The 18,838-nt window shown below is 37.4% G+C and overlaps 1 protein-coding gene across 2 annotated transcripts in view; it reads right to left on the reverse strand.

Moving 5' to 3' along the window:
- The window catches only part of LOC127952693 (protein TANC2), a 127,509-nt gene that overhangs the window by 78,949 nt on the left and 29,722 nt on the right, over window positions 1-18,838 (reverse strand). For both annotated transcript variants that reach the window (XM_052551361.1, XM_052551363.1), the window contains exon 2: window positions 18,264-18,387. The gene's annotated coding sequence lies outside the window, so the exon portion shown is untranslated. The remainder of the gene's footprint in view (window positions 1-18,263; window positions 18,388-18,838) is intronic.

The following is an 18,838-nucleotide window of genomic DNA, read 5'->3' on the forward strand; positions in this document are numbered from 1 at the left end:
ATTTTAATACATAAAAATGGTTTAATAATAATATTTATAAGAACGGTGTTATTTTTAGAGTAATAGGGATGATAATAATAGCACTTATTCTTGCTGCTGTTATTATATTACTACTTGTATTAATAACATATTATAAAACTAATATACTACTAAAATAAGTTATTTTTGTTAAATAATAATAATAATAATAATAAGTATTTAAAGTTATAATAATAATCTTGAGTTCATATGAATAATATAACATCACATAACAGTAAACTTTAATAATTATTTCCTTTAAAAAATAAAATAAAAAGTTTTTTTTTTTTTTTTTTTACTCATTCAGGAGTAAAAATGTTTTGGCAAATCGGCCAACTAAAAGCGTTCCTCGTTGCAGCCTGAGAACTACAACTCGTTTCCAAACACACCTGTGCATCCTGACTCTCACAAACTGTGACAAAGCAAGCCAACGAGACCGAGACGGCTGTCTGAGACCGAGACGACTCCCAGGGCAAACAAACAGCCAAGACATCACCTGAGCCATACAGGTGTGTCACGTTTCAAACTGAGAATAGAACAGTGTCCATTATTCTCCCCGTAAGTCATCAGAGTTCATCTTTTGGAAACAGTTTACATAAAAATCAAACATGGAAAAATAAATAAATAAATAAATCAAGAGACAGAGACACAATTCATCTAAACATACAGAAATACATCCTGAAATAGCCATGCTCATCCACCACCAACAACACAAAAACAAATATTCTCGAGTAATTATCTTACTACAAAAGGTCAAATTGTCTGAGTGAGTGTTTTTTTCTCCATCTAATCTCACTAGTAATCTAGTCTACACAACTGTGCCACAGGCTATGGTGTAGAGGGATAATTACCAGAAAATGAAGCTTTAACTAAACAAACTGCAAACCAGCTTTGCCCAGGCACAAGCCCATGAAGAGAGAACAGTCAGCCAGCAGGGGGTTTTGGGTGGGTGTGATGTGAGGTGATGTGGGGGGCATCAGGCATCGCAGCCAAGGGTTTGAACAGATTTAATGGAGAGTCTGGAATCAAAGAGTCCACACATCTTCAAAAAGAGCCCATGCCCATTTGTTCTCGCTGCTTTTCAAAGAATTCCCTGCTTCACTTCTTACTTTGATTCACACAGTCAAAATAATTGGCCAGTGTCTGCTCGTCTTTCACCGCTGATGTGAAGGGCTTTAAGTTTCTGTGAGTTTTGACCGTTCAGCGCATGCACTATAAAGACTGTTGGTCTGACTGGAAGCAAACAGTGAAAAGAAGCCATCTGACACACACACACACACACACCCCATATACAGTATACACACATATAGACAGACAGACAGATAGATCACTAATGGGAATAGCACAAAAAAGTTACATGTATCAACCCTTAGCCACAATTAACCAGCCAAAATAGTCTGAACACTGATTTTGGATGAGTATATTCCAATTCAGTCTTTTTTTAATGTCATATGAAGCATGAAGAAGTTAGTGGATTCTCTGATCAGACTGCCAGCCGTACAGTGCTCACATCAGGCCGGACGAGGGGAAGCTGTAATGTAACTGGGCAGGACCGGCTCTTTCTGCTCCTGCAGTCCCAGTTGGGTTAGTGCTCCTGAAATACCATCCTGCATGTGGCATCGCTCCAGTCCACACTCTCTCAGCTGCCGTGAGGGAACACGGCCCACTTCCCTCCCTGGCTGTCAGGAAAATTACGGATCCTGGCATCACCGTTAGAATGCAAATCAGGGGGAAATCACAGCCCTGGCCGTGTGCTGCTTTTCAGAGGTGATGCCATGCAGGGTCAATCTGAGGAACACTGTACCACCTGACGTTTCACATACAGTAGCAACTGCAGAGATAACACTCCAGCACAAAATAGAATAAATAAATAAAAACTAACATATAAACTCATTCATTAATGATAATGATATCGGGAGAAATCTAATCTTATAAATTCCCCAGTACATACATTAATATATACATACATAAGATGTGATTAATGTGAAATGTGATAAAATTACATGTACAGTATATAGTCCGAAGCCTGCAGTAACGGAGGACAGGGTGGAACATGTGTTTTTTCCAGCCCCTGTGGTGGAATCTTAAAGTTGAGTGCAAATATGCCAGCCGTGGCAATTCCGAGAGGCGATAACGACGGTATTCAAATGTAACACTCTAATTAATGCTTCACTAAGCGACAGCAGGACGTTGCATAGCAACAGTAGAATCATCATGCTGGTGGAAAATGGTGGGGGTAAGACAGAGCATTTGAGGGGCTCGGTCACGATGAATAGACAGACTAGAAACCAGAATGAGATGGGCCATTAGCTCCTCCACATCATATACTATTACTGCCTTCACATGCATTCATATGTGACATTGAGAAGCTCTTTTGTGCTAAGGTCTCTTAAGAAGCACGCTTACACCTGTCCTCGGAGACCAATTGACCGCTGACGAGTCTTGTTATATGATAGCTCGCGTCTCATTGCCGTACCTCTCTGTACCTATCTTGCCATTTGACATTATAAAATTCATACTCTCATGTTATTATAAAGCACCCAGGGGCGATTTCATGGACGGTTTCTTGTTCTACCCTTGAATCTCACTAAACCTGTAAAGATTCGTATTTCACTCCAAATCAAAGAAAAAAAAAATACATTTAGTATAAAGAACATGAAGCTTATTGCATGACCAATAAGATTTTTGAACTATGACATTATTTTCTTGGCAATTAAGTTGTTGTTTATTTGGATCCCCATTAGCCACTACCAAGGTAGTAAGAACCATTGTTTGCATTACTTTAGAGATGCAATACTGTGGAAAATTTTTTGCAAATCTCTTAATAACTTATATACCTCTTGCCATAACTATTTCCATCTTTTCTATCCGTTTTAACCACTTCAGCCTACTGTCTAGAATAACTCCAATAAGTCTAACTTCCTCTACCTGTTCAATAGGCACACTCTTTACAGACAAATTTAATTGTAGTTTAAGTTTAGAATTTGATCCAAACACAATACTTTTAGTTTTTGTCAAATTTAAACCCTCTTATTATTCAGTACCCACTTTATCCACTAACTGTAACTCCTCATCTAAATCCACAGATAATTTATCAATTGATGTCGCTGGTAGATATAATGTTGTATAATCTATCTGCATACATAACTGCCTTTGCATGCTTTAAAACCAAAGGAAAATCATTGGTAAAAATGTAAAATAACAATGGTCCTAGACAGCTTCCTTGAGTAACACCACATTGCAACTCTTTCAGTCTGAATAACTTCCATTATTAGTCATATAACTTTTAAACCAGTGCACAGTTTGAGAAGTACATTTATAACATTTCAATTTTTCCAACAATTTATGATCCAGTACATCAAAAGTGGAGCTAAAATCCAACAATACTGTTCAAATCCAAATTTTCTTCATTATGTAATTTCTTAATGTGTCTCTTTTGGAATTTTCATGATTCTCAAAGATGATTCTCATTAGTTAAAAAAATAACCAATGCAATGATTATTTAATAACAAATGGCATAAGGCAGTGAAACAAAATGAATAAAATGCATATATTTATATTAAATATATTTTACACGCACAACAATTACAAATATTTTTGCATTACTGTAATAAGAAATATAGGAAATGTGCTAAATTACGAGTTTAGCAATGCAAGGACATTTTGAATCCTGGGATTATGTGAAGGAAAGCAAGGAGAAGCTGATCTGTGTGCTAAGCAGTTTTAGAGGTTAAAACGGCTCTCTGGCTTCCTCGTCATCACACACCCACAAAAAAAAAAAAAAAAAAAAAGGATCCTGTTTCCTTGGGGTTCGATTTCAGGACGACGGGCAAAAATAACCTGGTCAGGTGCTGCATTTGATTTCTCATGAATAATCCAAAGACGGACGGAAATCAAGACTCACGGGATAAAGGGACACTGATGCACTGCTGAGACTAAATATCTATTTTAAGAAACACTGATGCTTAAATTAACATTAGAACTGTAACCGCCATCCAGTATCTGCTCAGAACGGATGCTCAAAGTGGACTACAAACCAAAAACGTCCTCATTTGCAAAAACTAATGGAGAAATAGAATACACAATACTATTGTACATTATATATAGTATTTGTATAGTATATTGTGTTGTTTAATGTCATACCGAATCCATATACTGTATGTGCAGCTGCTAAAACAGGGTAAGGGTAAAGATCTCCAACACGGTCCAAACTGCCAGGACATCAAAAAGCTCACCCGGACATCCTTTACGTCTTTCTGTGAAATCTCAAAGTGCAGCTGCCGCCTTGGAGGAGGGGTGAGCGCTGGATCGGACACACAACGGCCGGATTTCCTCCTTTGGTCAGGAGTTTGTGCACTCATTCATTTCCCTAATAACACTTCAGATTTAGATGCACAGAAAAAGACACAGACCAGAAATTCCAAATTTCCCATTTACTGATTAAGCTTCATTTTTGTGGCTAAAAGATAATGCAGATGTGAACCATTTCTTGTCTTTTATTGTGAGTGTGCACTATCATAAGAGATGGTCAAAAAAGATCAAAAGTTAGGAATAATGACTTTTTTTTTTTAAGAAGGCTCTTATGTGTTTTATAATAAAAAAATACATTAAAACAGTAATATGAAACTAATTACCATTTAAAATCACGCTTTTCTACTTTAATATATGAAAAATGTAATCTATTTCTGTGATGCAACGCTGCATTTTCAGCATCTTTAGTCTTCAGTGTCACATGATTCTACAGAAATCATCCTATAATGCTGATTTGAGCCTCAGTTATTATCAATTATTACTGGGGCTAAATAATGAACAGTTATTAGTATCATCGATTTTGAAAACCGTTTTGCTGCTTAACATCTTGGTGGAAACCTTGCTACATGTTCAAGATCGTCAAGATTCTCTGATGAATGAACATAAGAAAAAAGCATGAATCAATCAGAATTATTCCAAAATGTTGTCCAGTAGTGTATACTGAATCAAAACTGTGACCTGGTTCGAGTTCAGTAACCTTCTTATGGTTCATTGTTTGTCCACTTCCAGTTCCAATTGTGTTTTTTCCCCCAGCCATCCTTCCCACAATGCACTGGTAAAAGACTGCGGCTTCCACTTGCTTAAAAGCAAGCCCGAGGGCAGGTGTTCCAAGCAAAAAACCAGTTCGGGCAGACGACCAGAAAGATTTAGGGCGATCAGTCACCCAGCAATTAACAATACAGAAGTAGAGAGGGAGAAACCAGCAAATGGACACACATCAGAATCAATGAATCACGCTGGCCAGACTGACCTAGATTCTGTTTCCAAGCAATCCTCCTCCTCCTTGTGCTACTTAGAACGGCCATCAATAACATCGGCGTGCCTCTTTAGTACTAAACAATGAACATTTGGCTTGGAGGAGCACCAGTGGGGGTTTGAAAGAAGACAGGCAGAAGATACCGCATGAACTCCGACTGCTCATTTTGGTCTGGTAAAGCCGTCGAAATAATGCACGATGGAGAAAAGACCTACAAGAGATACGTGTCGATGCAATGGGTCAAGAATGTGCTACGCTATGTAAACACAATAGAGGATAGAGTTACATCAAGATGAATGTTATTGTTAAGCGATGGCAGAAAAAGTACAGTCAAGGCCAAACACATCATCAACATCATCACAGCTGAATGCATGATTTATGATTGTTCATGCCATCTTGATCAAGTTTCGTAAATGAATAATATGAGTGAAACCTAGTCAAGCTATGTTGAGGCCAGTACAACCTGTTTCATTCCTTTAAGACACTTGTTTTCCAACAAGGCCATACATAGGAAATTTATAGTGTAGGAAAGTAATAGTGGCATATTTTCAATAGCTGGTTGTATGGAACCAAACAACAAAAACACTAAACATCTGAAAAGAAATGGCATAACATTGATTTTTCATTTTATTGTCTCTTTTACATCTATCACAAAATGATGTCAAATAAATAGATACCTTATCCATTTTTTTTTCTAGAACACACGTTTTTTAAACGATGGAATATAGCAAATGTAACAATCAGGTCCAGGTCAGGCCAAAAATGAATTCATTTTCTACATAGAATAATAGATGCTCAATGTGTAATCCTTACAAAACTGACACAAACAAAATAAAAAATGTGCTTGTGAAGTTGTAAATAAAACTAAGATCATACTTTTTACAATAAAGACTATTCCAGATTTTCTACAGATTTTCTACAGATTTTCTGTTACTTGCATTTTTTTATTTATTTTTTTTAAATACAATTGTTAGCAATTTCTGGGTTAAAATTATTTCTATAGCTTTATTTTTTAGTTTATATCAGATGAAAAACTTAATTAAAAAACCTAAACGAAAATTTAATTTAACTACCAACATTACTAAAACCAAAATAAAAACCAAAAATGAAATATGCTAATATAAAAAACATAGCTTTTTATAGCTAATTATGACCAAAAACAAATCTAATTATAATTAAAATAACACTGGAAAGGCTACAGAGCTTCGTTGTTACTATGAAAACCAGATCCACATGAAAAGTATATGAATGTTTCGATTAATATTAATTCATTTATTTTTATTATAATGTTCAAGAACTTATATTTATATATTTATAATCATAAGTCTGATTCACAAGTATCATTTCAATTTTTCAAATGCTTAATTTGCACATATTCATGAACTGCATGGTTCATTGCCTCATGAAATATGATAAGTGCAGTTTTTTTTATATTCTTTAAAGCAAATGAATGCAGTTGAATAGAATATGGAAATACTGCTGTACTGAACCGGAATCAGAAAACACAGAAAAAACCCTAACCCTAACACAGCAGACCATAAGTGATTCTCCAATCAGAACAGCAGATCGATGCTCCCCATCTACAGGCCGAGACACAAGTCACAATCAAGCTGGAAGACATGATTAGTGTTTCCAGGGCGACAGGGCGAGCCACCACTTGCACTCTTCATTTACTTCAGTAGGTTTTTTAGGAAAGGGGCATTGGGTTCACTGCATCTGGCTATCTGACCCCAGGTCAGGTATCAGGTGGCCACACAAAGACATCTGGAGTGTCTGAAACGGAGCCCAAAACCCTAAAGAGCTGAATCACAACAAAAGCCAGAGGAAAAAAACACATGGAAAACATGACAATTCATCAGTTGTTCAAAAAAAAAATCATCATCATATTAGACTGATTTCTGAAGGATCATGTGAAAGTGAAGACTGGAGTAATGATGCTGAAAATATATATGTATACACATAAATACTGGATTTTTTATCAAATAAATGGAGCTTTGGTAAGAATTTAGAGATTTTCAAAAAAAAAAAAAAATTTATACTTTAAACCAACCCCTCAACCTTTTGAAAGGTATTGTATTAATATTGCATTAAAATCATGTCTCTGATTAAATATACTGAATAGAGTTTGTTTAGTAAACAACACAGCACACAATCATATACAATTACACTTTGGCATTATGTTGTTATGTCAAAACAAAACTGTATAACACTCTTACGATTAAATTAATTTTTCTTTTTAACATAGGTCTCATGCAGGAAAACACAACTGAATTAAGCATGACTGGAGATGGAAGAAATTTCCACGGGGAAATGCACTACAGAAAAACAGTGCTGGGGTTCACTAAAAACCTAAAATACAACAGCAAAAAACTAATCTGATTACGGACTATAAATTCACAAGTCAATGAAAATACTATCTTGTGTATAGTAATTTATCTTAAATTGAATCTGCACAGCATGCCATGAAGGATTTGCCCTATGGTGTGAAATACATTATCATTTAATGTCACACTATATTACTATTCATACAATGTAGCCAAGTATCCAGACTCATCTTATAAGAGCTGGAGCACAGAAAAAAAAACTAAATTTATCATGGACTACAATACATAAGGTCATTAAACATACAGTGTATTTTAATATAACTGAATATTTATTCATGAGTGAACAGAGAAAACGTCCAAAATAGCATGTATAAATATATACATATCATGTCAAGAACCATTTGTTTTCATCACTCGCTCACCCTTATAGTGCAGAAATGCTGTTCAAATGATCTTCTTGTGTTTTGCATCTATTTACTTCCCAGAGAGAGAGCGGCCCATTATGATTGAAACATTTCTCAGAGACTGATGCAATAACACAAATCCATGTCAAAGTGACAGGGGTGTCGGCTTAATGAATATAAATGAGGTCCTTTATGGCCTGAACGTGTGTAATCTCAGGGTTAAACAAATTCCCCCTGTGGCCGTACACTCCCATGAGGCCTCTTGGTGCCATGAACTGTCAATCAATCAGACTAGACAACAAATCCCCTGTGGTGCTGGCTGACTTTAACACACACACACACACACGAGCTGGATGTACATGAAGCATCTTAAATGTCCAGCCAATGGCTGTGAATCAGAGGTGAAAGTGCTGTAAACCTGTACATCTTTAGGTTTATAATGTATGCATGTGGGAGTGTTGAATATGAGACGATGAAGATAAGTAGATAATGATGATTTATTTATTATCAGAGTGGCGTGGCAGATAACAAAATGTGCTTGAGTTTTAAAATAAACAAGCTACAGAGAAAATGAGACCATGAAACCGAGCTACAGCAAAGAAGCGATTCAGATAAATAAAGCCTGAGTTTCACCTCTCGTTGTTTATGAACTGCTGCAGCATTATGGGAAACTAAACATCCACATCACTGTTTCTACAGCGATGAACACTGGAACGATTCCTCTAAAAACAACTACACTGCACGCATGTAATGGGTCCACTGCATCTGCGCAGAGAAAACCACATCAACACGACACTGACTCTCTGGCCTTCTGACCTGGCCAGCAATTTGCTTTGCAAATCAAGATTACAAGAACTTTTACATAAAACCTCGGAAATATCGATAGGATTTCTGAATCATTAAATATCATGAGGGTTTTCTCAATTTGACCTGAACTAACCAAGCCTTTGGATAAAAAAGTCCTTCTTATTTTTCCATAAGAATTTAATGATTTAAAAAACCTATAGAAATACAACAACAAAAAATCAGAAAAGAAAAAAAAACATTTAAATAAAAAACATCAATAAATAAATAAAAACTTGTTTACAATGGCATGGCAATAAAATGGTGACTTCCAGTGACTTGACTTAACTTTGATTTGGAATAAATAAATAAATCAATTTAAAAACTACACCACATTTACCTAGATATTTTTGACATTAAGCCTCACAAAGAAAAACTCAACTAATTTAATTTTTCATCATTATATAAGTCATTATTTGCATTTTTAATGTATTTTCAAACGGTACCGAATGTTAAAAATCAGTAGCACATCAAGGACTCAGATTCCAGGAAATGGATCTGTAACACGCTGCATGTGAAGATAAAAATAACTAAATAACATACATAATAAATGCAATGTAGAACTTCGTTCCAGAGATCAAGAGACGTGTTAGTGGACATCAAAGCTGGAATAATCTTACCCAAGTTATTTAAAGATTTACTATGCATTAAAGTATGAAAGAGCTTAAAATATCTGTAAAGCCACTATTCAAACCTACGGCAATGGACTCGTGTATCAAAGCTGCAGTATATGCCTTTTCCCTTTTTGTATAAAATGTCCTCGCCTTATTAAAATTGTGTTATCCATCTTCCTTGAGGGGAAAAGGCAACTTAAAGTCAATACAAAATCCAAATGACATCAAAGAAGAAGAAAAAAATCTATTTATCTTCATAATTCTTCATCAAAACATAATAATTGGCTCACATCAAGCTCTTATTTAAAGCCTCCAACCATTTACAGTATAAACCAACTACTGTATCAAAATCCAATTAATTTCCAATGAACAAAACCAAGTTTCACCAACACCCCATTTCACTCAGAAAGACCTTAAGTTAACATAGCTTGGTAACGTAAGCCTAGTCGTAGACTAATAGAGCACCACTTCAAAAGTCTTCGCTCTATTACTGGGAGAGAACATGACACTGTGGGAGCTCTGGAGGGCCCACAGAGCTTACACTAAACGTTTTACTCACAATATGAAAAACAGGCTCATTAGCCTGGTTAAAGGTCAACCTAAGCAGCGAGACACTGCATACGCATGTTATGAGGTGTCTAACCATTGCCTCATTAAGGCAAAACTTATGTTTCAAAGGAACAGGGAATAACAAGCGTAGAAGAGACAGCTGCGACAGAACTCACACCCTAGAGTCACCATGGCAATCGCTGCCGAGTTCCACGACAGAGCAGACGCAGACGTGTGAGACAACCAGAGAATTAACATCAAAAACTAGCGCCTTTTAAAACTTACCGCAAGGCTCTGAAGTGCTACCTTGAAGTAGATTTAATAACCCGGGGGATTAGGGAGTAACTAATACATCAAAAAGTCAACTGAAAACTTTATTGTATCTGACCAAGAAAAAAACTATCCCCTTAGGTGACGCTAAAACAATCTGAAGGCAATCTGGGGGGGGGGGGGGGTTTATTGGAGGTCACTCTTCAGAAATGTGTCCGACTAGTAGCTATTAGCAGGCAATTAGTGACATATTAAAAGCGTTCAAAATACAACTTTAACACAAATATGCACCCTGAATAAAAATAGTAGACCATATGAGAGAAAAGTTAAGAAAACAAAATTTGACTTGTGGCCCCTATTTATGAGATCCTGACAAATCTCTCCTGCTAAATGGGTGTTTAACCTGTGTGTGCATGTTTTAAGGTTTGCTCAGCTATATTTCGGGGAGGAAATTGTCCCCAGAAGTGATATAAATCTGACAAAACCTTGTTCTGGGATCAGCTGGGATATCCTGAATAAAACTGTAAAAAAAATAATAAAAGACTCATAAATAGATAAAATTTAGTAATTCAAAAAAATGCACAAAGATCTCTTATAGGCACAGGTTTGTGTGTTATTATAGTTTATAATACTATATATATATATATATATATATATATATATATATATATATATATATAATATATATATATATATTAGGGGTGTAACGATACGCGTATTCGTATTGAACCGTTCGGTACGACGCTTTCGGTTCGGTACGCTGTACGCATTATGTATACCGAACGGTTCGTTGGAGTAATTAATTATATTTGAAAAAAAAAAAAAAAGAGAGAGAGAGAAATATAATGATATGCGTTCAACAAGGTAGCCCAATAACCCAAACAACGTAACAGGCAACGCCCCTGACACTCCCGAAGAAGAAAAAAACACCATCTTATATGTTTATGTTAGGCTACTCAGCAGGCGCTCGCTCACTCAGTACGCGCTGAAGGCTCGTTGCAAAATAGCCAATGCGTTTAACAGACTAGAAATGAGAAGATCCTCCAATAACCAACAGGTCTGGTGTTTGGGTGCACTTTGGATTCCCTTTAAGCTATAATGGTGATGGCAAGAGAGTGGTGGATAAAAAAACAACGGTATGTCGCATCTGCAACATGACAGGGTACACCAGCGGGAATACAAAAAAAAAAAAAAAAAAACACCAGCGGGAATATCTGGGATATATGCGTCAGTGCTATCTGGGAAAAGACGAAAAAAAGGAGAAACATGCACGCAGCAAACTATCCCTGCAGCATTTAGAAACTATAGCTTACAGGGAATCCAACCCAAACACCAGACCTGTTGGTTATTTTAGGATCTTATATTTCTGGTCTGTTAAAGGCATTCGACATTTTGCAACGAGCCTTCAGCGCGTGCTGAGTGAGCGAGCGCCTTAGGGGCCGTTCACATATCGTGACTAAAAACGCATGGAAAACGCTAAGCGCGTCTTTCTCCTCCTTTCCAAAGCGCTTGGGCAGAAGCGCTCATGAGGCGTCTGTCTTTGCTAAGCAACAATGACGTGCTCTCTCCATGAGACGCGGAAATTTCAGCGAAGGATAAATGGATTTGCAGCTCTAAAAATCACTTGCAGTAGCTCTGCTACTAAATTTATTTCAAAATTGCAATCCATATACAACTATGATCAGCTGATCCTTCATCTTGGCTGAGCTCTCAACGTTGTTACGGGAAAGGATGAAGCTGATTGGTTAGTTCTTGTCACATGACCCGCGGTGCGCTTGCGGCATTCTGAAAAGTTGAGATGTTTTTACATTTTGCTGTCTCTAAAACGTATCGAACCGAACCGAACCGAACCGAACCGAACCGTGACATCAGTGTATCGTATCGAACCGAACCGTGAATTTTGTGAACCGTTACACCCCTAATATATATATATATATATATATATATATATATATATATATATATATATATATATATATATATATATATATATATATATATATATATATATATATAAACAACAGTCTAGATAGCCAGACAGCTACAGTAAGTAAATGTGTGTGTGTGTGGGTCCTGGTAAACCCTGTGTTATGGGGTCGGTGATAGAAAATACTGTTTGTACAATATAAAAACAACTGCACCTATAGAATGACCTCAACAAGTGTGTGTGTGTGAGTGAGAGAAAGAGTTTAAGAGAGAGAGAGAGAAATAAAAGGGGCTAAGATGTTACATAAATCTTACTAAACTATCCCTGTAATGATAATTCCAGGTGCGTGAATACACTGAAAGTCCCATTAGTAATGTTAAAGTTCAGGTCAATGTCAAAGGTCAGATTGCCATACTACCTAAAGAATGGCCATTCATTGAAATCAACTATGAGAAACACCTAGACTGACCTTCCACACTAAGTGTACGTTAATTTAAAAAAAATTGAAAATAAAAAAGGGTTCTTTTTTTATCAAATAAAACAGAAAAGGTATCCAAAAAAACAACAACAACAACAACAACACCAAAGCAAGACAAAAATACCAAACCAAAACCAAGCCACAGCAAAACAAATCCAGATGAAACAAAACCCAAACAGCACTTAACAAAACAAAAACATAAAACAGTACAAAGCAAGCAAACAAACAAAAACCAAACAAGACCTAATGGAAATAAATAAATAAATGGTACCAAACAACAAAACAAACAAACCTAACAAAAGACAAAATAAACAAGTATTTTAAATGTTGTATCTATCTGGGTGTTAGATACTTGAGGAGTTTTTAATTGAAACACACTACACCCTAGAGCCTTAAAGTCTACCTACCTGTAACAAAATAGCTAAATCAAGGTCAAAGGTTGAATTCCTCCCGAGGAACGGTTGTAATAAATCGCTAAACCATGCTGATTCATGTGGTTATCATATGGTGCCTCACGTTAATCCATTAGCATGAACATCATCATGTTGTTAGATACCCAGGTTTGACACTGTCACTCAAACGTCCTCCACGTGCCCTGGGCACGCCTGGCGCTCGAGGTATTTTAGGAAAGGTAATATAACCCATGCAGCGGGTGTGCGCAGTCCCTGTGGAGCAACACACACACACACACACACACACACTCCTCTCTGCTCCGTCAGCCAGCCACAGCAAGACAGCAGGTTCTGAAAGAGCACAGAACATTAAAGGCACGGTCACCTGACCAAGGGCAGATGACGGACAAGAAAAGACTAACTGAATGTCAGGATTACAGCTGCAATCATTCATTCCCACAGCCGTTTTAAATGAAACCGTAACGGTCCAACACACACACAAATTATCAAGAACAAGCCTTACAGAAAACTTGTCCAATTCAACTCTGCAAACACTAAGAATGTAAACACGTACTTTAAAGTACTCCAAAAAACCAATTCCATCAAAAGCTTTGATTGTGTGTATATGAAACTCATGCCTTTGTACATTTTAATCATCGGTTTTTCCAGCACTAACATGACCACGTAGTGGAGACATTACTGAAGATGGCAACGAGGGAATCAGAAAGGCAGTGGATTGTGACTAAGACCCCTGCGGTGACGGCACCCACTCAGAACTCCTCCGTGGTGATGACAAGGGTCCAAACAAATCTGCCTCAATGTAAACAACATGGCTGTTTGAATGGTTTACAGACAATAATCATGAAAACATATTTCCTTCTCTTCTGTGCCAGTGTGTGGCAAGCATGAGTGCTTTTAAAGGAACTGCCAAAGGAGCATATGTACACTACCGTTCAAAAGTTTGGGGTCAGTAAGGCTTTTATTGGGGAATTGATCATTTCATTCAACAAGAATGCATCACATTGACCCTGAAGACTAAGTTATACACAAGTTACACAAAGTTAGAAAAACTAAGTTTCTATTTCAAATAAATCCTGTTCTTCTGAACATTCTATTTGTTCTATAGGTTTTATGTTTCCACGAAAATATTAAGCAACATTGATAACAATAAGACGTTTTTCTTTGAGCAGCAAGTCGGCATATTAGAATGAACTCTGAAGGATCGAGTGAAACGGTGTTTAAATTGGTCGATCAGACTGGAACAAGTTCACGTTTTTTGCTCAACAGCGTCGGCTGCTCTGTGAACAGTTCGTGGGAGAGGATAATCTGAGGATAAGACTACTGTACTGCCAGAAACAGGCATCTCTTTATTACATTATAAGGGCCCTATAGTCCTTCAAACAAATGATACCATACTAGAGAGCAGAATACAGACCATAGAGAAATGAAGGGTTTCTGTCGATCAAAGCCATTCCTTGTCCAGCAGCTGTCGCAACCATGTCAAATAACCCAAATAATCAACACTCCAACGCCTGAGTGCTTCTGGGTAAACAGATGGAGGCTTCAACACTCTGTATCTAATCGACCATCACTGATAAAGCAGCGGCTGAATCCTTAGAATGACAAATAGAAGAAATTCTCTAAAAATCAACAAGCTTATATTGAATTTGAAAAGCAAATCCGGGTAAACAGAACGGATGAGAGAATTTCCCCCCTCCTTAAAGAGCAATGGTGTGGGATTTCTTTTTATTTATGGGGTCTTAAGAATGAAAGCACCATTATGCAAAAGGTGATATTTGTTACTGCTCCCTGCTCATCTTGCCAATTGTATACAAACGTTATTGGAAAAAGTTGTTCTCTTTAACATCAATCAAATCACCATCTTACATACTACTCTTACCATTTCTGCAGTGTACAGTATGCAAACCTCAAATTGTATGCAACTTTTCTTTCAGACACAAAACACATGGAATAACTACAGTATATGGACAGTAAAAAATACAGAGCACACATGCACAGATTAAGGTGTCCCGCACTGCCGTATCTGATCGAATATCTGTATCTTGATTTGACAAGTGACATCAGACATTTTCAGAAATAACTCTACTATAGATTACTCGCTAAATTAAATATGTAATCTTCCAAGGTCATGGAATTTCGTATACTTGTATACTTTTGTAGTACATGCAGCACACTAATATACATTCTGAACATAGCCAAACATTTGGCCTTGATGCATTGCCTGAGGAAAACAGCCCTTCCAAAAAATACAGACCTAAATCATCTCTGAAGCAAAAAACAAAACATAGTTCATTTTTATTAATGTAACAACACACTGACTCATCTTCAAAATAAAAATAAATCAGTGGCAACCGACGGCTGAAACAGATGTCCTGCCTTAAAAAAAAAGTCTTTGAGATCAGTTCGCAGGTGGCGCTTGTCTTGCATTAGAAGGAGCAACATGAGGTATTCTAAAATGAGACATATCTCAAAGGGTCCGTGCTGGGGTTTTTTTCAACACTGAACACATGGCACAGATATCTGCATCTACAACTCATCAGGAGCGGATAGAACGTCAGCCACGCAATATTTAAATGTTGGCCGATGTTAAAAACAAGAAAAAAATGTTCCACAACCGATGTCCTTTTTGGATGTCCCTTGTGCACAATTTGTTGGTTCTAAACTTAATCTGCAATATTTTTTTAAAACAGCATCTGTTTCTGCCTGTACTGATTTAATCAGTCAGACACATGTTCGCTGATACGGAGTAATACAAAATTAATACAAATCACTGAATCATATGAAACAAATGCACTAGAAATATTTTATCTCGGGATGGGATGGATGGGATGGATGGGATGGATGGGATGGATGGATGGATGGATGGATGGGTGGGTGGATGGATGGATGGATGGATTGGGATGGATGGATTGGGATGGACAATAGGAAGAAGGATTGATAGAATTATAAAATGACCGATAGATAGCTATAGAGCAAAAAAACGATAGAATGAACAAGCTCTTGATTTGATACCTTATATTTGATGGGACTCACCCAGAAAGTGTAAGAGTGACATTGCGGTCCCAGTGCTGGGACTGTGTGACTCAAATTGCTCATTTGGGATTTTACAACATTAAAGAGCCCTTGAACTGTGTCCTTGCTCTGAGGAGACACCCTGCAGCCCGAACCAAGGACGATTAATCACCCCATAAACGTGTAACAGGCAAGTGTGGATTATCTGATGTCCAGAGAAACGATGCTAAGATTGCTGCCCGAGTCTGTTTCTTACCATCCCCAAAACAACCCACACTAGTTCACGCTTTGAACTCTGCTGCAACTGCAGCTGCCCACAAATAGCAAATAAGACTGAATAAAACATGACTCAGTGGACACTGAACACAGAGTCCATAGCGCCCTGCTCCCGACTCCACACTTTGAGGAGAGGTTTTTCTTTTGCTTCCCCTTCCTTTTATCACTACATTTCATCCTCTCTGCCTCCTTTATTTTAGGAAACAACAATCTTCTCTTAACAGTTACAGTATGTCTAGAAAAAAGGAAAGAGCATATAGACTATACTTGCCTGGTTCCTAATAACTCCCCCAACTCTCTACCCATCCCGATTTGGAGCAGATCAAAGGTAATAATCCCCCATAATCCTCTGGTGTGCCCTTGCTGTTGTTATGGTCATTACAGGCTGCCGCATTGTTACTAAGCTATCACGATTGTTCAGAGGAAAGCTACACTGGCTCAGTTTCACAGTGTAATGCCTATTTCCTAGATGGACAGCCACTAGGATAATTAGATGGGCCCAGAGCGGACACAGCAACAACGTGCTTCTCGGACGGAGAACAAGGCCTCGTTTTTGCAAACTAAGGGGTCAGGGAGGGTACAAAACACTCTTTGTCAAGGAAGTATAATAACTTTGTGTGTTACTTCGAAAGTTGGAGTGGATACATAAATGAAGTGAAATCCTGAGTGAAGAAACTAAGAAAAAATAATAATTAAAAAAAAGGAAATACACTTACACTAAATGTGTTTTTGCATTGCAGTAGGCTTCATTTTCTCTCCCTCTCCCTTTAGAAATTTGACCCAGGCATTTCAACAGCACTTTTCATGTTAATCTTCAAAAAGTGCAAGAAAAATCTAGTTAATATCTCTTTTGCCCCAAATCAGATCATGGTAACAATCGGAATTATGGCAAAAGCTGCCTATGAGAGTATATGATTTTCTAAGATACTCTCGTGAACAGCAGAAATATAGGTTGGCAAATGACATACGCTGTTAGTTACGGAACCATGCGAGGATTGTAAAACTATGACACATATGTAATCATGATAGCTGCTTTTGTCTTTGCCAGAGTTGCTGTCAGAGGAGCTGTTACTATGTGTTGGCTGCATGCAGAACAAATTCTTTGGACTGAGGAGAATGTAAATTTAAATGGCTTCTGCAGATTATAACTGTGTTTTGGTTAAATGACGAGGCGGCAGTCATACAGAGCCAAAGTAACGTTTTTCCACTTTTATTAATATATTTTGTTTAAAGCATACCTTCTGCATGTCGAAATTTTTATATGTAGCAGTTTCTCTGAGGCTATTGAGTTTGCCTGGTGCATAAAGGTTGTCAAATGGGATTTTTAGCATGCAACCATCCTAACCAGGTTTGGCACACTGAAGCAAAAAGCAATAACAATTATTAATCTTTAGATTTTGTCCTAAGCAGCATCAGCTGCGACAAGTGATATTTTGATATTACCACTTGTAATATTAGTGATATTTTGAAGTTACTTGGTATCATATTGGATATTCCCACCCATGATTAAATTTTGCTTTAAAATCTTGATTTATGATATAATCAACTGTATGTTAATCATCAACAGTCCTTTTCACTTCCAATGTAGATGGACAAATGATTTGTCACTGGAAACTTCACAGCTGGTTAAGATAAGAACGTCAAGTCTGACAGCTTGACAAGTTCCCCGGTTTATAGTAAACTTGACCAGAAATATCCATAACAAGCAATTGTTTTACGCAATAAAACATGGGAAGTGATCAGTTAATCAATCTACAAGACTTCACTAAAGAATAACAGTGGAGTTTATTCTCGATTCATCACTGTACATCCTGTTTTTCCCAATAAAGATAGAGAACAGCAACTCACCATTAGAGGGGGGTACGGGGCCTCACGGCAAACCGGTCACAGCTTATAGGGGCTATAGTTGGAAAGGTTCTCCTTTGGGCAGAAGCCCAAGTCCCATCTCCTTCAGATTTAAACCTCAGAGGCTCTGTATAAGAGGCAAAAAAAACAAAAAGCGGCATATCAGAAGCATGATCACAAAAACAGCGTCCGTAATTTTCCAGACCCTATCGTGAGCCAAGCAAACTAGCATCTTGCCTGAAAGCCTATGTATAGCCCCACAAATCCCACTGGCACCTGCATGTTGCCGGAGGCTCCTAGGAAGGAGGGGTGTCTATGTGCAACCTTCATAGCACTAAAAAACATGGAACACTACACATGCGATTTAATTAACACGTAACGTGCACATTTACACATCTGCACACATGGGAGACCAGTTTCTCTCTAGAGACGAGATGATGAAGTATGGGGGGGGGGGATATTAGAGTAGAACAGCTGCCAAATTCTTGAAATAAAAACACCACAAAGCAAACAGAGCATCAATTATCTGATGGCACAGTTAGCTGTGTTTGCTAGGGCAATAAGCACTATTAGTATTA

This window comes from Carassius gibelio, chromosome B3 (genome assembly GCF_023724105.1).
Source record: "Carassius gibelio isolate Cgi1373 ecotype wild population from Czech Republic chromosome B3, carGib1.2-hapl.c, whole genome shotgun sequence".
Classification (NCBI taxonomy): domain Eukaryota; kingdom Metazoa; phylum Chordata; class Actinopteri; order Cypriniformes; family Cyprinidae; genus Carassius; species Carassius gibelio.